The sequence below is a fragment of the Hordeum vulgare genome, chromosome 3H (assembly GCF_904849725.1).
Source record: "Hordeum vulgare subsp. vulgare chromosome 3H, MorexV3_pseudomolecules_assembly, whole genome shotgun sequence".
NCBI lineage: Eukaryota > Viridiplantae > Streptophyta > Magnoliopsida > Poales > Poaceae > Hordeum > Hordeum vulgare.
Window position 1 is genome coordinate 504,357,810 of NC_058520.1, and position 23,215 is coordinate 504,381,024.

Genomic DNA, 23,215 nt, shown 5'->3' on the forward strand with positions numbered 1-23,215 from the left:
AGAAGAAAAGAAGAGGAGGAGAAGAGAAGAAAAGAAGAGGAGGAGAAGAAAAATGAAAGTAAGAAGAGGAGGAATTTTGCTATTGTATAGTGTATATGCTTAAGTGTTAATAGTGTTTCTTAGTTTATTTTTAGCAAGAAAATTAATAGAACTAGTTTATTTTTTTAGTTCATTTTACGATGCCTATCCCGCATCCTCGTCGTCGACTCGGCGGAGGACACCTGCTTGATCAGAGGGGCCCTGTCCGGGACTGGGCTCCGCCCGGCTGGTATTGGGAGGTGCTACCTTCCGGGGGGCGTAGGTTGGTGAGGAGCCAGCCCGTCGTTGACCCGATCCTTGTTTGGTGGCGGTCGCGTGGGCCAGTGAGGGTGCCGAGGCTTCCAGACACCGCAGAGGTGGTACGTCACCGTGTCAGCGAGGAGGATGAGCACGTCCGTCGCTACATGGTTGCGTTGGACGGCAGGTTCGAGCATACCTGGCAGGTTCTTCGGGGATCTCACTGGAGCTATGATCCTGTGATGGTTCCTTCTCTTTGGGCGTCCACCGCCCGCGCCGATACCCGTCGGGTGCTACAGTTCTAGATGTATTAGTGATGCTATATGTATGATAGTATTCGAGGAGTATTAGTGATAATATTCGACGATGTACGGACAAAAGTGATGATGTATTAGCTTATAATTGAATGCATGCTAATTTGAATACTACTTTATTTTACGATTTGGTATTGCTTACTGAATGCTCCTACTTTGAATACTATGCAGAAATCTAGGAGTCCCGGGTGGAGCCACGACCCGGGACTTAAGTTGTTTTGGAACGGAGTTCCTGATAAAATAATTCTTTTTTGGTACAAAGGTTAAGAGAATCCGTTTTTTGCAGAACTATGGATCCACATATCAGGAACCTCAAAGAGGAAGAACTTCTCGAAGATATAATCAAAGACGGCCCCGACGTTGAACCAGCTGAATCTCCGTCGTCATATCTAAACCAGGACGTTGGAATGGAGGTCGAGCGACACGAAGATGAAGCCGATGGGGCAGGAGATAGGTCCAATGACGGAGAAGGTGATAGCTCCACTGATGGAGAAGCCGGTGAAGAGGAGAAGTCCGGCGAGGTATACATATAAAGTTCGACAATCACTTGTAATATGTGAAAAATATTGGAGATAGCTCTATATTGTATACATATACATTCATTTGATGAATGTTTCTCCCTCTTAGGCCTCCACATTGAGCAAAACTACGAAACGAGGCCCGACTAGAAAGTTGGATGCACGAACGCATTACACATTTGAGGTGATATTTCCTACGGGCGAACCCAAGCTTCCTAAGAATGTTGGTGACACATTCAAGAAGCAATGTGGAGTTCTCGTTAGGGATCACGTCCCGATCAGCGTTCGGGAGTGGAACAAGCGCAAAGGGGCAGCCGATAGTGACTATGTCGCCGAAAGGTACAAAGATAATCTTCGGAATGATCTCATGTCACATTTCAACCTGCCAGAATGTGAGAATGAAGACGCCACAGACAAAATGAGGGCCAAAGTCAAGCATTGGACTCTAAAGAAGATGGCCGAACTGTTCCGTAGCTGGAAGAAGAAGCTATGGAAAAACTATCTGAAGACAAAGAAAGTGCCAGTATTCGAGGGGTATCTAGCCAAGCAGGCGAATCACTGGAAGGCATTTCAAGAGTACAAGGAGTCAGAAGATGCCCAGGCATTATCAGAAAAGAACAAGATAAATGCCGACAAGAAGAAATATCACCACAAGCTGGGGCCAGGGGGCTATGAGACTGCCATCCCAAAGTGGGATAAGAAAGAGCAAGATCTGCTAGGTAAAGGCATCGTACCTGAACCACTCCGTGATGAGTGGGAATTGAGAGCAAGAAATTGGTTCCTTGCGCATGGTGGGTCGTACGATGAACAAACAGGGGACCTCATCTGCAATGACGGTCTTAGGATACCCAGGGAGAATTGGAAAAGGATAGTGAAAGAAATTAAGGAGGGACAAAGAAAGTTCACTGCAGATAGAGATAAAGATTTGCTCACACTGGTCCTCGGCAATGACGAACATGGAGGATGAACGCGAGGCTTCGGTCCATCTTACCCGTGGTGGCTTGGGTTTGCCAGAGACCAAGACACTTACAGAAGCCGAGAGAGAGCAAAGAAGCGGCAGCAGGATGAGGAGAATGACAAGTTCAACCAGTTGCTTGCCAGGATTAACGAGCAACAGAAGCAGATTGATGAGCTTAGAGGAGTACCGCGCCAGGAAGATCTTCCACTTGATATTACCGGCGCCCCATCTAAGCGGAAAAGCAGCATGGCTGAATCTGAGGCCCCGCCCGACGATGAACGAAGAATGATAGAGGGCGGTCCCGGCTACCCCGTGGATGGAATCAAGGAGTCAACATCATGTGAACTCCATCAGAAATTCAAGAACATATCCATGAAGGTGGCCGTCGGACAAGCTTTACCTTCTGGCCCTGATGCACGTTGGCATGGTCGTGAGATTACAGCTGGCTTTGCTAAAGTCGGGGTGGATGAAATCATGACGGGGTTTAATGATATGGAGCTCGACATAGCTGGACCCGAAGATGAGAGGACACTCGGAGAAGTACTGGGTGGAGTCATCCTATGGGACAAGAACTACATCAAGCTTCCAGGCTCGGCCCCAAGGACAACACCGCCTCCGAGTCGTCGCAGGTCACCTAAACCTCCATTACCTCCAAGCCCTCCACATGACCTCGGCCAGCACAACACGAGTCCATCTCGATCACCGCCGCCGGACTTGGGTCGTCCGTCTCCGCCGCCGCCCGCACATGATACTAAGCGGAAGCGTGCCAGCAAGAAAGCTCCGTCGATGATTTCTAAGCGACGGAGCTCCCCAAAGCGCAAACTGTCGCCCCTCCCAAAGGTACCTCATGCTAATCTTCCTATCAGACCTTATGATCGTACCCCCGAGGAAAACGCCAGGATAACAAAGGAACAACATGAGGCGCAGATGAAAAAGAAGGAACCCGAGCCCCGCCCGGAATACACCGAGAAGCATATAGCATGGGCAAAAGACTTCATAACCCTTCCATCACAGTATGACTTACACCATAAGCCTGATGACTATACACGCACATTGCAGAAGGAAGTGAAAAAGAGCAGCTCACGTGCAAGTGCAAGTGGGAGCAAATCAAGTTCAACTACAAGCAAGAAAAAATCAGACGTTCCTCAACTTGGACAACAGGCCAAACAGTCTATCCCACCCCTCAAGGTGTTAACCGAGAATGTTCCCCCTCCGGTGCAGGGGCAAGCTTTTGAAAGAGCAAAGGAGTTGGCGGTCGAATGTGGTATCGCGGTTGAAGATTTGTTGGCTTCCCTAGACGACAAGATAACCAAGGCTGTGATAGCCCCTAAGCCACAGTTTGTCATGGGAGAGCCTTTGGTCAGCAAAGATGATCTCCCAACAAATATGCGTTACTTGCATAAATGGTACTTAAGTGAATCAAAGAATGGGAGAACGATGATCGTGTTGAGTGTCCCACGGGAGTACTACGACCGCTCCGAAGAAATCCATATCGACTTTGATGAACTCTTCCAGATGTACAATGGCGACGCCCTTGACAAATCGCTTATGAGTTGCTATTGTCTGTAAGTTTTTCAATTCGTTGTCTACATATAACTTGTTTAGTTATTTCAATTCATTGTCTATATATAACTTGTACTCTATTATGCAGAATGAAGATTCTGGAGTGTAAAAGTAAGAGCATCCTAAATATTGGGTTTATTGACCCAGATAAAATACATATAGCGACGCTAACTGACAAACCCAAGGAGACGGAGGAAAACCTTCTAAGGTTTCTAAGAGATCAAATTTCTGTGACCACATACTGTTTCCATACAACTTCAGGTGATGGTCTTTACTCTGTTGTGTCCATTCACTTATAAGTGTAATTGATAAGTTACACACACACACACACACACACACACACACACACACACACACACACACATATATATATATATATATATATATATATATATATATGCAGCTTCCATTGGATTCTGTTGGACATTCAAATTGATAAGGGAAGAATTGATGCCTTCGACCCATTATCGAGACCCTTGGAACAGTTCCAAAGCCTGCAGGACATGCTCCAAGGGTAATTTTAATCATTCTTGCGTTCTATCGGTCTCTTTCGATGATTTTCTGATATATCAATTAATGAAAAACTTAGCAAATCATTATCCTTGTCGGGCAGGGTTTGGAAGAGGTTCAAGTGCGTGACTCCCGGTAACTTTCCTGAGAAGCTGACCTTTAGAGCGGCTCAGGTAAGTAGTAGTATGATATACTTCTATTAATTTTCAATACATTTATGATGCTAGATTATTATTTTGATTATATATATTCTATTCTCGTAAAGTGCGACCAACAGCCACGGGGAACGCATCTATGCGGATACTATGTTTGCGAGACCATTCGCACGTTTACCTCTGAGTTCAAGGATCACAGATTCGACGTAAGCAATGAACATTCACACCTTTATTTTTACCCGTCATTCTTTGTTATCATGATTGATATTCATATTCATCTCCTCTTTTTATATAGCACACGGCCATGAGGACGAAGGTCCTACCACAACAACGCGCGATTGCTATTGCAGAGGAGCTTGCGGGATTTCTGAGGACGGAAGCTATAGAAGACAAAGGACGATTTAGTGTAGCTAAGGGCCATTACTGATGTTCGTCCATGTAATCGAATAGACGGGCTCTAGTCCCGATAATTCAGATCTCCATATAATTGTATATATATGATCGCTTGTAAGATAAGTTAATCTTATATATATATGCATAATTATTTCTATTTAAATTATATGAAAACTAATTCCCGAACACCAAACGAGGCATCACGTTAATCTCCTGAACACCTAAACCCTAAAACCCTAAAACCCAAAAATAATTTCATTCAAAAAAAAACCCAAAATAAGCAAAATCTGAAACTGTTTAGTCCCGGTCCGTGTAACGAACCGGGACTAAAGGGCCTGCCCCTGGGGCGCTACGAGGCGCCCACGTGGAGCACCTTTAGTCCCGGCTTGTAAGAGGGCCGGGACGAAAAGGTGAGGCCTTTAGTCCCGCCCCTTTAGTCCCGGTTGATGAACCGGGACTAAAGCCCCTTACGGGCCGGGGCTATAGGCCCTGTCCCCACTAGTGTATCATAGAACAGTTCATTTATTGTCATGCATGACACATAGTACAACAACATTTAATATGATACGGTATCATATTATGATACTCAATCCTCTCTTTCCTCATTTAATTTCATGCCACATCATCAAATATGCCTAGTTGACATGCATGATACTACTTATGATACTCTCATGACGACCAGCCTAAGAGCAAGTACAATAAGGTACAGTCAGCAGACTGTAAGAATGAAAATACTATATTTTAGTTGAGTTGGATGAGAGAGAAGGGAAACGGGCTCTTCGTGAAGAGCTAGCTCTAGCACGTGCTTATAGGTGCTTTGTGAGAATGAAAGGTGGACTATATATGATAAAAGTAGTATTCTTTTATAGCTAACTATTGTACAAGCTAGTTATGAGATGGACGATAAGATGGCTTATAGTCAGCAGTTGATTATACTATTAACCATGCTCTAATAAGGAGTATCATAAAAAAGTACTCCCTTTGTTCCTAAATACTATAAGTCTTTCTAGAGATATCACTACGAAACTATATACGGAGCAAAATAAGTGAACCTACATTCTAAAGTATGTCTATATACATCTGCTCTTATTTATTGTCATGCATGATACTCCCTCCGTTCCTAAATATAAGTCTTTAAGGAAGTTTCATTAGTGGACTACGTACGGATGTATATAGACATACTTTAGAGCGTAGATTCACTCATTTTGCTCTGTATGTAGATTACTAGTGAAATATCTTAAAAGACTTATATTTAGGAATAGAGGGAGTATAAAGTAACATAGCATTTAATATATACAGTTTTGGAAGCGTCCGTACGAAAAATTCGTTAAGATAAATTTTGATGCAACGTTTCACAAGCAGCAAGGCGATGGAGCTTATGGGTTTGTGGTGCTAACTGAAACGGGCGACGCCATTGGTGCTGGGGTGGGAAAACTGAAGTACGTGAAGAATGTGCTTCATGCAAAAGCATTGGCATGTTTAGCAGCAATTGAAGATTTTTCAGACATTGGTGTTCATCGGGTGTTAGTGGAGTTTGATTCCCAAACACTTGTCCATGCGTTTAAGAAAGGGGATGCAAAAAATTTCAGATATTGGTGTCCTGATCAGGGATGCTAGGAGTTTATGTATAATGGCCTTTGAAAGCCATGATTTTATGCATTGCAAGCACACTTGTAACACTGTCGTGCACACTTTAGCGATGCATGGGTATGGTTCGGTTGAATCCTCATTTGTTTGGGGGGAGGATATGCCAGTTTTTGTATTAGACTTGGTGGCGAGCGATATTGCTGAGTCCAGTGATTGAAAAAATCGTTTAATAGTCAGAAAAACACTATAACCTTCTTTTTCTGGTTTAATTCTCTGCCACGTCATCATGTTTGTTATTCCCGAGTATATGTTACCAGCTAAGATAACACCACTATGGCCAACCTCAACTAGTATGAACTAACATCTGGTCATACGGTTAGAGATCCGTCCCCACAAATCCGGGAAACCAGACTTGAAAAATCCGTCCCCTCAAACGCTCGCGCAGACATGTGAGGACACGTCTGCGGGTACTGACCGTTCACATCTTATATTTGATGTCATACATCCAAATACCTCATATTTTATTCCCTAAATTCATACAAATCAAGCAAAATAATTTCAATGTACTACGTACATCATGCCCGTCTAAACTAAGTTTGATCGTCCGAGATGTCCACGACATCCGTGCCAGGGGCCGGGTAGATAGGCGCACATGAGTGCTCTGACTCCTCCTCTTCCTCCTCATCCATAGCGGCGGGTATCTCCTCGACGTACGCGGAGTGCTCCACCTCCGCCTCCTAGAGAAGACATCGCTTGGCCTTCGCCAACGATTTCGACCGAAGGGAATCGAGGATCACCTGGTGCTCCACCTGCAAATCTATTGTCCTTGCGTCCCCACGTCATCCTTCTCCTCGGGATCTACCGCGTCTGGAGGTAGCCCCACGGCTATCCGGACTTCACACCTTGTCGAGAGTTGCAGCCGGCGCTCCAGCGTTAGATAAGTTGCCTGACTGCATGGGGGCATAGCTACTAGCGGAAATTGGTTGATGGCTATGATAGTATGGCATATTAGGGATGATAGACTACTCATATCAATAAGGAAATCCTTCTTTTCCGGTAGCCCATTCGAACAAAACTCATAGGTTAAGCGTGTTTGGCTTGGAGTAGTTCTAGGATTGGTGACTGACCCGAAAGTTGGTCCCGGGTGCGCATGAGTGAGGACAAAGTGCATATAAAAGACTAGTATTGATATGTGGGGTCAGTATAGATCCCGCCAGGAGTAACGTGCACGGTCATGTTGTTCATGACGTTTGTGACCCGTGGTGGCACACGACATGGCACATGTATTGGACTGGATGCACAGACGTTTGTGCCAAGAGGGAACTGTTGGAAATATGCCCTAGAGGCAATAATAAAATGGTTATTATCATATTTCCTTGTTCATGATAATAGTCTATTGTTCATGCTATAATTGTATTAACAGGAAGCAGTAATACATGTGTGAATAAATAGATCACAATGTGTCCCTAGCAAGCCTCTAGTTGGCTAGCTCGTTAGTCAATAGATGATCATGGTTTCCTGATCATGGGCATTAGATGTCATTGATAACGGGATCACATCATTGGGAGAATGATGTGATGGACAAGACCCAATCCTAAGCATATCACTAGATCGTATTGTTCGTATGCTAAAGCTTTTCTAATGTCAAGTGTCTTTTCCTTCGACCGTAAGACTGTGCAACTCCCGGATACCGTAGGAGTGCTTTGGGTGTATCAAACGTCACAACGTAACTGGGTGACTATAAAGGTGCACTACGGGTATCTATGAAAGTGTCTGTTGGGTTGGTACGAATCGAGATCGGGATTTGTCACTCCGTGTGACGGAGAGGTATCTCTGGGCCCACTCGGTAGAACATCATCATGAGCTCAATGTGACTAAGGAGTTAGTCACACGATGACGTGCTACGGAACGAGTAAAGAGACTTACCGGTAACGAGATTGAACAAGGTATAGGTATACCGACGATCGAATCTCGGGCAAGTTCTATACCGACAGACAAAGGGAATTGTATACGGGATTGATTGGATCCTTGACATCGTGGTTCATCCGATGAGATCATCGTGGAGCAAGTGGGAGCCACCATGGGTATCTAGACCCCGCTGATGGTTATTGGCCGGAGAGGTGTCTCGGTCATGTCTGCATGTCTCCCGAACCCGTAGGGTCTACACACTTAAGGTTCGATGATGCTAGGGTTATAGGGAATTGTTATTCGAGGTTAACGAAAGTTGTTCGGAGTCCCGGATGAGATCCCGGACGTCACAAGGAGCTTCGGAATGGTCCGGAGGTAAAGATTGATATATAGGACGGATGGTTTCAGACACCGGAAGTGTTTCGGGCATCACCGGTAACGTATCGGGACAACCGGGACCACCGGAGGTGGCCCCGGGGGTCCACCGAAGGGGGGCAACGACCCCGGGAGGTAAGATGGACCAAGTGGGGGGGGGGAACCAGCCCCTAGGTGGGCTGGTGCGCCTCCCCACTCAGCCCAATGCGCAAGGGAGAGGGAAGGGGGGTAAACCATAAGCCAGGTGGGCCTAAGGCCCACCAGGGGTGCGCACCATCCTCCTCCCTGCCCTGGCCGCAGCCCCCTCTCCCATCTGGGGCTGCCGCACCCCTTGGGGGTGGGAACCCTAAGGGCTGCGCCCCCTCCCCCTCCCCCTATATATAGTTGAGGTTTCGGGGCTGTTTGGGACACGGTTTTCTCTCTCTCTCTCTCTCGGCGCAGCCCTGCCCTTCTTTCTCCTCCTCTCTGCCGGTGCTTGGCGAAGCCCTGCCGGGAGACCTCGTCTCTCCATCGACACCACGCCGTCGTGTTGCTGGAGTTCTTCCCCTACCTCTCCCTCCTCCTTGCTGGATCAAGGTGCAGGAGACGTCACCGGGATGCACGTGTGTTGAACGCGGAGGTGCCATAGTTCGGCACTAGATCGGAATCACACCGCGATCGGAATCGCTGCGAGTACGACTCCGTCAACCGCGCTCTAGTAACGCTTCCGCTTAGCGATCTTCAAAGGTATGAAGATGCACTCACCCCTCTCTCATTGCTGGTCTCACCATAGGAAGATCTGAATATGCGTAGGAATTTTTTTGAATTTATGCTACGTTACCCAACAGTGGCATCCGAGCCAGGTTTTCTATGCTTAGATTCTATGCACGAGTAGAACACAAAAGTTGTGGGCGATGATTTGTCAATTTGCTTGCCGCTACTAGTCTTATTCTTTTCCGGCGGTATTGTGGGATGAAGCGGCCCAGACCGACTTTACACGTACGCTTACGTGAGACTGGTTCCACCGACAGACATGCACACCGTGCATAAAGGTGGCTAGCGGGTGTCTGTCTCTCCTACTCTAGTCGGATTGGATTTGATGAAAAGGGTCCTTATGAAGGGTAAATAGCTTTGGCATATCATCGTTGTGGCTGTCACGTAGGTAAGAAGGCGTTCTTGCTAGAAACCCAAATCAGCCACGTAAAACTTGCAACAACAATTAGAGGACGTCTAACTAGTTTTTGCAGGGTTTGACATGTGATGTGATATGGCCAAAGTTGTGATGTTGCATGTATGATGTATGGGATGATCATGTTATTGTAATAGGTTTCACGACTTGCATGTCGATGAGTATGACAACCGGCAGGAGCCATAGGAGTTGTCTTAATTTATTGTATGAGATGCAACGCCATGTGCTTACTACTTTTACTTCATTGCTAACGGTTAGCTATAGTAGTAGTGATAGTAGTAGTTGGCGTGACGACTTCATGGACACACGATGATGGAGATCATGATGATGGAGATCATGGTGTCACGCCGGTGAAGATGATGATAATGCGATGCCTGAAGATGGAGATCGAAAGGGCAAAGATGATAATGACCATATCATGTAACTATATGATTGCATTGTGATGTTTATCATGTTTTTCATCTTATTGCTTAGAACGACGGTAGCATAATAAGATGATCCCTCCTAAAATTTCGAGAACGTATTCCCCTAAGTGTGCACCGTTGCGAAGGATCGTTGTCTCGAAGCACGACGTGATGATCGGGTGTGATTGTTGGAAATATGCCCTAGAGGCAATAATAAATTAGTTATTATTATATTTCTTTGTTCATGATAATCGTTTATTATCCATGCTATAATTGTATTCATTGGAAACACAGTGCATGCGTGGATACATAGACAAAACACTGTCCCTAGTAAGCCTCTAGTTGACTAGCTCGTTGATCAAAGATGGTCAAGGTTTCCTGGCCATAGGCAAGTGTTGTCACTTGATAACGGGATCACATCATTAGGAGAATCATGTGATGGACTAGACCCAAACTAATAGATGTAGCATGTTGATCGTGTCATTTTGTTGCTACTGTTTTCTGCATGTCAAGTAACATACCGAAGGACAAAGGGAATGACATACAGGATTATATGAATCCTTGGCACTGAGGTTCAAAGGATAAGATCTTCGTAGAATATGTAGGATCCAATATGGGCATCCAGGTCCCGCTATTGGATATTGACCGAGGAGTCACTCGGGTCATGTCTACATAGTTCTCGAACCCGCAGGGTCTGCACACTTAAGGTTCAACGTTGTTTTATGCGTATTTGAATTATATGGTTGGTTACCGAATGTTGTTCGGAGTCCCGGACGAGATCACGGACGTCACGAGGGTTTCTGGAATGGTCCGGAAACGAAGATTGATATATAGGATGACCTCATTTGGTTACCGGAAGGTTTTCGTGCATTACGCGAAAAATTTCGGGCTCATCGGTAGTGTACTGGGAGTGCCGGGAGGGGTGCCGGGGACCATCAGGAGGGGTGTCTCACCCCAAGGGGTCTCATGGGCTATGGGAAGAGATAAACCAGCCCCTAGTGGGCTGGAATAAGTTCCCACTAAGGCCCTGTGACGCCCTCGGTTTAATCGTACGCTAATCATACACGCAAATGCGTACGATCAAACTCAAGGACTCACGGGGAGATATCACAACACAACTCTAGACACAAATGAAATAACATCAGCTTCATATTACAAGCCAGGGGCCTCGAGGGCTAGAATACGAAAGCTCGATAAGCACACGAGTCAGCGGAAGCAACAAATATCTGAGTACAGACATAAAACAAGGGGTGCCTTAGAGAAGGCTAGCACAAAAGATACAACGATCGAACGAGGCGAGGCCTCCTGCCTGGGAACCTCCTAACTACTCCTGATCATCAGCGGCCTCCACGTAGTAGTAGGCACCGTCGGGGTAGCAGTCGTCGGTGGCGGGGACCTCCATCTCCTGGGCTTCATCATCTGGTCGCAGCAAACGGATCAAGGGAACAAGGGGGGAGCAAAGCAGCGGTGAGTACTCATCCAAAGTACTCGCAAGTCTTACATCAGCACTAGTCTAATTATGCATCAGTATCAAAGAAGGGGGTTATATGTGGACTGACTGCAGCAATGCGAGAATAGAGAGAGAAGGCCTAGTCCTATCGAAGACTAGCATCTTCAGGGTCTTGCAGCAATAGACGAGAGTAGAACACGGGTAAAACATTAATAGTCATATTGTTGCAGCAATATTAAAGTGAGGTCACGCCTAAAGATCCTCCCTCGACTCCCTGCGAGGAAGCAATCCCGAGGCAAACTAATTCCAGTTAAGTAACAATTGTAGTTGTATAAGATCGGGGCACAACTCCAAGTCGTCCTGTAACCGTGGACGCGGCTATCCGAATAGTTAAATTTCATCCCTGCAGGGGTGCACCACATGTCCCGTCACGCTCGATAACACTCTGGCCGGACATACTTTTCTGGGTCCTGCCCGGCCTCGGAATATCGACACGTCGCAGCCCCACCTAAGACTAATCAGAGAGGCCAGCCCGCCGGTCTAAATCCTAAGCACAAAGGGTTCATGGGCCCAGTTCCCCTTCACGCTCCTGCACGTGGCGTGGGCGGCCGACGTCAGTCCTAGCATCCCTTAATCACAAGCGCGATGCATCTCGGGACCACTCGGGCGCGCGCCGCTACACTGCTGGCATCTGAAAAGCTTCGGCTGATGCCGCGACGTCGAGTACCCATAATTCTTCCCGCGTAGCCGGTTAGTGCGAAAAGGTCTCCGACCAACCCAGATCAAATACCCAAATCCATTAGCATTTTAATTAGGCCAACAACACAGTCTCGCGGGAATCCACCCGGCTTACAACTAATCACCAATGAACCCAGTAATCATGGTCGAGTAACTGTGTGGTTGTAACATCAGGGGAATCCGAGGAATCACCCTCGTTGGATTCCGAACGATGTACCCGTCAAGGTGGGCTTAGAGGAATCACCCTCGGGGGTCCCACACTCGCGGGGTGGCACGACGGAGACGTCATCGGGAATGGTGAAAGAGGAAATCACCCTCGATAACCACGACCGACTAGCTATACTACAGAGATATCATCAGGAGTACTTAGCGAGGTGTCACCCTCGGTACCCGACAGTATCCCTGTAGCGTCGTACAACGAAGGGGGGTGAACGTGCTGTGTCGGGTCTGGCTCGTCGATCAGAGATCGAGATTTGAAAACAAGCGGGGCAACTGATCTACGGGGTCAGAGGGGATGACTACTCCACCTATACTAAGCATATTAAAGGTACAGGACTGAAAGTAGCAGTTCATCAAAAACAGGCTATGCATCAGATATAGGAGCTAACTACAACAGTAGCAAAATACTAATGCAAGCAGTAGAAAGAAAGACATAGGCGATATAGAAATGATCAAGGGGAGTTTGCTTGCCTTGCTGCTCTGCGGCAAAGGACTGATCGGCAGGGTCGTAGATGTACCCGGCAGCAGCGTCAGTCTCGGGGTCTACCGGTAAGAAGAGGGGGAAGAAACAATAAATAATAGCACCGATGCAACACAAAGCATGACATGGAAAGATGCAGGCTAGACATGAGCTAACGCAGCAACATCCGTCATAGACGGGTCGGAAGAATATCTGACGATATTTTCCGGGTCTCGGGCTACTACCGGTTACACTGGAAACGATGGAAAAGTTCCATGTTTGCTATGCTAGGGACGCGTGACAGACGAACGGGCCGTGCATCCGGGTTCGTCTCGCTTTGCTGATCAACTTTCATGTTGAAAATATTTTGATCTGACTTACGGATTATTTAATATTAATTTTTAAAGTTTTATTAATTATTTAGGAATTAAAAACAGATTTAAAAGATTTAGTAAAATCCTATTATGACATCATCGCGATGTCAGGCTGACATCAACGTTTGACCGGTCAACTGACCAGCGGGTCCCGAACGTCATAGGCACAAGTTTTTATTAAGATTAATTATTTATTAATCAGATTAATTCAACGAGGGACCCACGTGTCATACTCTAATTATGTTAATTAATTATTTTAACTAATATATCTATTTATTTATTTATTTAAGAAAAACATTATTTTTAATTATCGCGTGGGGCCTCCCTGTCATTGACAGCGGTGCATTGGCCCCACCGGTAAGTGGCCTAAAGCTAATTTCTCATTTATTTTTATTAGATACCTATCCGTGCAAATACCATATTTCTCTAAATATCCAAATACACAAATACATACATAATACGGGCATCGAATACATACATACATACATACATACGGCATCTAATACATCAATTGTTTTTATTTCTTTTTCTCTCAAAACACTCATCTCCCTCTCTCTGTTAACTTAACAGAGACAGAGAACTCTCTCTAACTCCACCTAGAAGAACACCAACTTCGAATCCTTCTACCGGAGTCCACCGTCGACGGATCGAGGCCCCGTTTGCCGGAACGGAACCGTGACGTCGAGGGGAACGACAAGGTGGGAGGAGCCCGAGGAGGGGCTCACCGACGGTGACGTGACGGCCCGGTGAAGCCGGAGTTCGCACGAAGTGACGGTGGAGACGGTGACGGTGAGGTTCCGGTGGTGACGTGCCGGCGAGGAGGAGCCGGTGAGGAGGGCCCCCCGGAGATGGAGCCGCCGGCGGGATGGGGAGGGCCCCGGCCGCCGGATCCGGAGGGGGAGGTGGGCAAGGAGGCCGGGGTGGTGGTGCTGCCCGGCGTGGTGAAGGTGGCGCGCCGGCCGTGGAGGGGGGGCTCGCCGTGAGGTGGGGGGGCCGCCGGGTTGGGTGGCCCGATGGAGGAGGTGGCCGCCGGGGGGGCGACGGGGGAGCTCGCCGCGGGAGGAGGGCCGGTGGAGGGAGGCCGTGGAGAGGATGGAGGGAGGGGGCCGGCGGGGGAGAGGGCTGCCGGTGGGGAGGGGCTCGCCGGCGGGATGGAAGGAGCCGGCCAGGGAGGGGCGGATCTGAGGGGAAGGGGCGACGGGAGTTGGGAGAGGAGGGAGGCGGGGCGAGATGGGGGGGTGTCGGTGGGGTGGGGAGGGTCACGAGAGGGGAGGGAGAGGTGGCGGCGTGGGGGTGGGGCCCCCCACGAGGGGGGGGGGCTGGCGGCGGCGCCCAGGGGGGGAGGGAGTTGGCGTGGGGGGTGCTGCTCCCTCGCCATGGGCTAGGGTTTGGCCGGTTGGGCCGGTGGGAGGCCCAGCTGGGCCGGGGGAGTGGGGTTGTTTTCATTTTTTTTTTGATTTGTTTTATTTTGTTTTTGTTTTACCTTTTTCCTTTTTTTATTATTTATTTCTTTCAGTTTTCTTTTCTTTCTTTTAGCATTATTATTTCTTTAATACTTTCTTTTTTTCATATATGTTCTTTTAATATTTGTAATGAACCGATAAAGTGCTTCCCTTTGCTTTCAAATCATCGACCCGGACAGACGCGAAGCCACGCAGGTCTGTGATGGGAATTCGATGACGTGGCATCATTAGCGGTTGATCACTGTAGCTTAATTACAATCACTACTGTAGCAAAAGTCGAGGATGTCACAGGCCCATAAGGTTTGAGAAGGAAAAAACACAAGGTGGAAAGAGTTTCCAAGTGGGAAGGTGGAATCCTACTCCAAGTAGGATTGGAGTAGGACTCCTCCACCTCCAATTTCGGCCAAACCTTTAGGTTTTGAGGCTGCCTCCTCCCCTCCCTCCCTCCTATATATAGTGGGGTTTTAGGCTGATTTGAGACAACTTTTGCCACGGCAGCCCGACCACATACCTCCACGGTTTTACCTCTAGATCGCGTTTCTCCGGAGCTCGGGCGGAGCCCTGCTGAGATTAGATCACCACCAACCTCCGGAGCGCCGTCACGTTGCCGGAGAACTCATCTACCTCTCTGTCTCTCTTGCTGGATCAAGAAGGCTGAGATCTTCGTCGAGCTGTACGTGTGTTGAACGCGGAGGTGCCGTCCGTTCGGCACCAGATCGGAGCGGATCGTGGGACTGATCGCGGGACGGTTCGTGGGACGGTTCGAGGGGTGGATTGAGGGACGTGAGGACGTTCCACTACATCAACCGCGTTTCTTAACGCTTCTACTGTGCGATCTACAAGGGTACGTAGATCGTAAATCCCCTCTCGTAGATGGACATCACCATGATAGGTCTTCATGCGCGTAGGAAAATTTTTGTTTCCCATGTGATGTTCCCCAACAGTGGCATCATGAGCTAGGTTCATGCGTAGATGTCTTCTCGAGTAGAACACAAAAGTTTTTGTGGACGGTGATGTGCGTTTTGCTGCCCTCCTTATTCTTTTCTTGATTCCGCGGTATTGTTGGATCGAAGCGGCTCGGACCGACATTACTCGTACGCTTACGAGAGACTGGTTTCATCGCTATGAGTAACTCCATTGCTCAAAGATGACCGGCGAGTGTCGGTTTCTCCAACTTTAGTTGAATCGGATTTGACCGAGGAGGTCCTTGGATGAGGTTAAATAGAAATTCATATATCTCCGTTGTGGTGTTTGCGTAAGTAAGATGCGATCCTATTAGATACCCATGGTCACCACATAAAACATGCAACAACAATTAGAGGACATCTAACTTGTTTTTGCAGGGTATGCTTGTGATGTGATATGGCCAACGATGTGATGTGATATATTGGATGTATGAGATGATCATGTTGTAATAGTTAATATCGACTTGCACGTCGATGGTACGGCAACCGGCAGGAGCCATAGGGTTGTCTTTAAACTAACGTTTGTTCTTGCAGATGCGTTTACTATATTGCTAGGACGTAGCTTTAGTAGTAATAGCATGAGTAGCACGACAACCCCGATGGCGACACGTTGATGGAGATCATGATGATGGAGATCATGGTGTGACGCCGGTGACAAGAAGATCGTGCCGATGCTTTGGAGATGGAGATCAAGAAGCACATGATGATGGCCATATCACGTCACTTATGAATTGCATGTGATGTTAATCTTTGATGCACCTTATCTTGCTTAGAACGACGGTAGCATTATGAGGTGATCTCTCACTAAAATTTCAAGACGAAATTGTGTTCTCCCCGACTGTGCACCGTTGCGACAGTTCTTCGTTTCGAGACACCACGTGTGTTGGAATTATGCCCTAGAGGCAATAATAAATAGATTCTACATGTGAAGCGGAGTACATGGCTGCCTCGGAGGCGGCTAAGGAGGGTGTCTGGATGAAGCAATTCATGACGGATCTTGAAGTGGTGCCAAGCGCACTGAATCCAATAACCTTGTTCTGTGACAACACGGGTGCCATTGCCTTAGCAAAGGAACCACGGTTTCACAAGAAGTCCAGACACATCAAACGACGCTTCAACCTCATCCGCGACTACGTCGAAGGGGAGGACGTAAATATATGCAAAGTGCACACGGATCTGAATATAGCACAGCCGCTGACTAAACCTCTTCCACGGGCAAAGCATGATCAACACCAGAACTATATGGGTGTTAGATTTATTACAATGTAATTCGCATGATGAGGTGAGGGCTAGATTATTGACTCTAGTGCAAGTGGGAGACTGTTGGAATTATGCCCTAGAGGCAATAATAAATATAGTTATTATTATAATTCCTGTATCAAGATAATCGTTTATTATCCATGCTATAATTGTATTGAATGAAGACTCATTTACATGTGTGGATACATAGACAAAACATTGTCCCTAGCAAGCCTCTAGTTGGCTAGCCAGTTGATCAAAGATAGTCAGTGTCTTCTGATTATGAACAAGGTGTTGTTGCTTGATAACTGGATCACGTCATTAGGAGAATCACGTGATGGACCAGACCCAAACTAATAGACGTAGCATGTTGATCGTGTCATTTTGTTGCTACTGTTTTCTGCGTGTCAAGTATTTGTTCCTATGACCATGAGATCATATAACTCACTAACACCGGAGGAGTACTTTGTGTGTATCAAACGTCGCAACGTAACTGGGTGACTATAAAGATGCTCTACAGGTATCTCCGTAGGTGTTCGTTGAGTTAGTATGGATCAAGACTGGGATTTGTCACTCCGTGTGACGGAGAGGTATCTCGGGGCCCACTCGGTAATACAACATCACACACAAGCCTTGCAAGCAATGTGACTTAGTGTAAGTTGCGGGATCTTGTATTACGGAATGAGTAAAGAGACTTGCCGGTAAACGAGATTGAAATAGGTATGCGGATACTGACGACCGAATCTCGGGCAAGTAACATACCGAAGGACAAAGGGAATGACATACGTGATTATATGAATCCTTGGCACTGAGGTTCAAACGATAAGATCTTCGTAGAATATGTAGGATCCAATATGGGCATCCAGGTCCCGCTATTGGATATTGACCGAGGAGTCTCTCGGGTCATGTCTACATAGTTCTCGAACCCGCAGGGTCTGCACACTTAAGGTTCGACGTTGTTTTATGCGTATTTGAGTTATATGGTTGGTTACCGAATGTTGTTCGGAGTCCCGGATGAGATCACGGACGTCACGGGGGTTTCCGGAATGGTCCGGAAACGAAGATTGATATATAGGATGACCTCATTTGATTACCGGAAGGTTTTCGGAGTTACCGGGAATGTACCGGGAATGACGAATGGGTTCCGGGAGTTCACCGGGGGGGGCAACCCACCCCGGGGAAGTCCATAGGCCTTGGGGGTGCCACACCAGCCCTTAGTGGGCTGGTGGGACAAGCCAAGAAGGCCCTATGCGCCATAGGAAGAAAATCAAAGAGAAAAGAAAAAAAGGAGGAGGTGGGAAAGGGAAGAAGGACTCCACCCACCAAACCAAGTTGGACTCGGTTTGGGGGGGAGACCTTCCCCCCTTGGCTCGGCCGACCCCCTTGGGGCTCCTTGATCCCCAAGGCAAGGCTCCCCCTCTTCCCCCTATATATACGGAGGTTTTAGGGCTGATTTGAGACGACTTTTCCACCGCAGCCCGACCACATACCTCCACGGTTTTTCCTCTAGATCGCGTTTCTGCGGAGCTCGGGCGGAGCCCTGCTGAGACAAGATCATCACCAACCTCCGGAGCGCCGTCACGCTGCCGGAGAACTCTTCTACCTCTCCGTCTCTCTTGCTGGATCAAGAAGGCCGAGATCATCGTCGAGCTGTACGTGTGCTGAACGCGGAGGTGCCGTCCGTTCGGTACTAGATCGTGGGACTGATCGCGGGACGGTTCGCGGGGCGGATCGAGGGACGTGAGGATGTTCCACTACATCAACCGCGTTCACTAACGCTTCTGCTGTACGGTCTACAAGGGTACGTAGATCACACATCCCCTCTCGTAGATGGACATCACCATGATAGGTCTTCGTGCGCGTAGGAATTTTTTTGTTTCCCATGCGACGTTCCCCAACAGTGGCATCATGAGCTAGGTTCATGCGTAGATGTCTTCTCGGGTAGAACACAAAAGTTTTTGTGGGCGGTGATGTGCGTTTTGCTGCCCTCCTTAGTCTTTTCTTGATTCCGCGGTATTGTTGGATTGAAGCGGCTTGGACCGACATTACTCGTACGCTTACGAGAGACTGGTTTCATCGTTACGAGTAACCCCGTTGCTCAAAGATGACTGGCAAGTGTCAGTTTCTCCAACTTTAGTTGAATGGCAAGTGTCGATTTGACCGAGGAGGTCCTTGGATGAGGTTAAATAGCAACTCATATATCTCCGTTGTGGTGTTTGCGTAAGTAAGATGCGATCCTACTAGATACCCATGGTCACCACGTAAAACATGCAACAACAAAATTAGAGGACGTCTAACTTGTTTTTACAGGGTATGCTTGTGATGTGATATGGCCAACGATGTGATGTGATATATTGGATGTATGAGATGATCATGTTGTAATAGATAATATCGACTTGCATGCCGATGGTACGACAACTGGCAGGAGCCATAGGGTTGTCTTTATACTACCGTTTGTGCTTGCAGATGCGTTTACTATTTTGCTAGGATGTAGCTTTAGTAGTAATAGCATGAGTAGCACGACAACCCCGATGGCGACACGTCGATGGAGATCATGGTGTGGCGCCGGTGACAAGAAGATCGTGCCGGTGCTTTGGTGATGGAGATCAAGGAGCACGTGATGATGGCCATATCATGTCACTTATGAATTGCATGTGATGTTAATCCTTTTATGCACCTTTTTTTTGCTTAGAACGACGGTAGCATTATGAGGTGATCTCTCACTAAAATTTCAAGACGAAATTGTATTCTCCCCGACTGTGCACCGTTGCTACAGTTCGTCGTTTCGAGGCACCACGTGATGATCGGGTGTGATAGACTCAACGTTCACATACAACGGGTGCAAAACAGTTGCGCACGCGGAACACTCGGGTTAAGCTTGACGAGCCTAGCATGTGCAGACATGGCCTCGGAACACATGAGACCGAAAGGTCGATCATGAATCATATAGATGATATGATTAGCATAGGGATGCTTACCACTGAAACTATACTCAACTCACGTGATGATCGGACTTGAGCTAGTGTAAGTGGATCATGAACCACTCAAATGACTAGAGAGATCTACTTTTTGAGTGGGAGTTTAGCAAATAATTTGATTAAGTTAAACTCTAATTATCTTGAACATAGTCTAAGTCCACTTTGAATATATTTGTGTTGTAGATCATGGCTCACGCGACAGTCACCCTGAATTTTAATACGTTCCTAGAGAAAGCTAAGTTGAAAGATGATGGAAGCAACTTTGTAGACTGGGCTCATAGTCTTAAGCTAATCTTACAAGCTGGGAAGAAGGATTATGTCCTTAATGCTGCGCTAGGAGATGAACCACCCGCTACGGCTGATCAGGATGTTAAGAACGCTTGGTTAGCACGTAAGGAGGACTACTCAGTAGTTCAATGTGCAGTCTTGTATGGCGTAGAACCGGGACTTCAACGTCGCTTTGAGCGTCATGGAGCGTTTGAGATGTTCCTGGAGTTGAAGTTTATCTTTCAGAAGAACGCCCGGATCGAGAGCTATGAGACCTCTGATAAATTCTATGCTTGCAAGATGGAGGAGAACTCGTGTGTCAGTGAACATGTGCTCAAAATGTTTGGGTACTCAAACCGTCTAGCTGAGCTGGGGATTGAACTCCCGCAAGAGGCTATCACTGACAGAATCCTTAAATCACTGCCGCCAAGCTATAAAGGCTTTGTGTTGAACTACAACATGCAAGGGATGAACAAGTCTCCCGGCGAGTTGTTTGCGATGCTGAAAGTCGCAGAGTCTGAACTCCGTAAAGAGCATCAAGTGTTGATGGTGAATAAGACCACTAGTTTCAAGAGAAACGGCAAAGGCAAGAAGGGTAATTCAAAGAAGAGCGGCAAGCCTGTTGCCAATCCAACGAAGAAACCCAAAGCTGGACCTAAGCCTGAAACAGAGTGTTACTATTGCAAGGGCATGGGTCACTAGAAGCGCAATTGCCCCAAGTATCTGGCAGATAAGAAGGCGGCCAAAGAAAAATCAGGTATATTTGATATACATGTTATTGATGTGTACTTAACCGGCTCTCGTAGTAGTGCCTGGGTATTCGATACCGGTTCTTTTGCTCATATTTGCAACTTGAAACAGGAACTACGGAATAGACGAAGGCTGGCGAAGGATGAAGTGACGATGAGCGTAGGAAATGGTTCCAAGGTTGATGCAATCGCCATCGGCACAGTTTCACTTCAGTTACCATCAGGATTAGTTATGAACTTGAATCATTGTTATTTAGTGCCTGCGTTGAGCATGAACATTATATCTGGATCTTGTTTATTGCGAGACGGTTACTCTTTTAAGTCAGAGAATAATGGTTGTTCTATTTCTATGAGTAACATCTTTTATGGTCATGCACCCAGTGTGAGAGGATTGTTCATATTGAATCTTGATAGTGATACACACATACATAACATTGAGACCAAAAGAGTTAGAGTTAACAATGATAGCGCCATATTTTTGTGGCACTGCCGCTTAGGTCATATTGGTGTAAAGCGCATGAAGAAACTCCATGCCGATGGACTTTTGGACTCACTTGACTTTGATTCACTTGACACGTGCGAACCATGCCTCATGGGCAAGATGACTAAAACTCCGTTCTCCGGAACAATGGAGCGTGCAAGTGACTTGTTGGAAATCATACATACCGATGTGTGTGGTCCGATGAGCGTAGAGGCACGCGGCGATATCGTTATTTTCTCACCTTCACTGACGATTTGAGTAGATATGGTTATGTCTACTTAATGAAGCACAAGTCTGAAAAATTTGAAAAGTTCAAGCAATTTCAGAGTGAAGTTGAAAATCATCGTAACAAGAAGATCAAGTTCCTACGGTCTGATCGTGGGGGTGAATATCTGAGTTTCGAGTTTGGTGCTCACTTAAGACAATGTGGAATTGTTTCACAGTTGACACCGCTTGGAACACCACAGCATAATGGTGTGTCCGAACATCGTAATCGTACTTTATTAGAGATGGTGCGATCTATGATGTCTCTTACCGATTTGTCGTTATCGTTTTGGGGTTATGCATTAGAAACAGCTGCATTCACTTTAAATAGGGCACCATCAAAATCCGTTGAGACGACACCATACGAACTGTGGTATGGCAAAAGGCCAAAGTTGTCGTTTCTTAATGTTTGGGGATGTGATGCTTATGTCAAAAAGCTTCAGCCTGAAAAGCTGGAACCCAAAGCAGAAAAGTGCGTCTTCATAGGTTACCCAAAAGAGACAGTTGGGTACACCTTCTATCTCAAATCCGAGGGCAAAGTGTTTGTTGCTAAAAACGGAGCTTTTCTCGAGAAGGAGTTTCTCTCGAGAGAATTGAGTGGGAGGAAGATAAAACTTGACGAGGTTGTCGAACCTCTCATCCCTCTGGATGGTGGCGCAGGGCAAGGGGAAACCTCTGTCGTTGCGACGCCGGTTGAGGAGGAAGTTAATGATGATGATCATGAAACTCCGGTTCAAGTTTCTGTCGAACCACGCAGGTCGACGAGACCACGTGCTGCTCCAGAGTGGTACGGTAATCCCGTCTTATCATTCATGTTGTTGGACAACAATGAACCTGCAAATTATGAAGAAGCAATGGTGGGCCCAGATTCCAACAAATGGCTAGAAGCCATGAAGTCCGAGATAGGATCCATGTATGAGAACAAAGTGCGGACTTTGGAAGTACTGCCTGAGGGCCACAAGGCTATTCAGAACAAACGGATCTTTAAGAGGAAGACGGACGCTGACAGCAATGTGACCGTTTATAAAGCACGACTTGTGGCAAAGGGTTTTTCACAAGTTCAAGGAGTTGACTACGATGAGACATTCTCACCCGTAGCGATGCTTAAGTCCGTCAGAATCATGTTAGCAATAGCTGCATTTTTCGATTATGAAATCTGGCAGATGGATGTCAAAACGGCGTTCCTTAAGGAAGAATTGTATATGATGCAACCCGAAGGTTTTGTCGATCCTAAGAATGCTAACAAGGTGTGCAAGCTCCAGCGATCCATTTATGGACTGGTGCAAGCATCTCGGAGTTGGAACAAACGCTTTGATGAGGTGATCAAAGCATTTGGGTTTATACAAGTGGTTGGAGAATCTTGTATTTACAAGAAAGTGAGTGGGAGCTCTGTGGCGTTTCTAATATTATATGTGGATGACATATTGCTGATTGGAAAC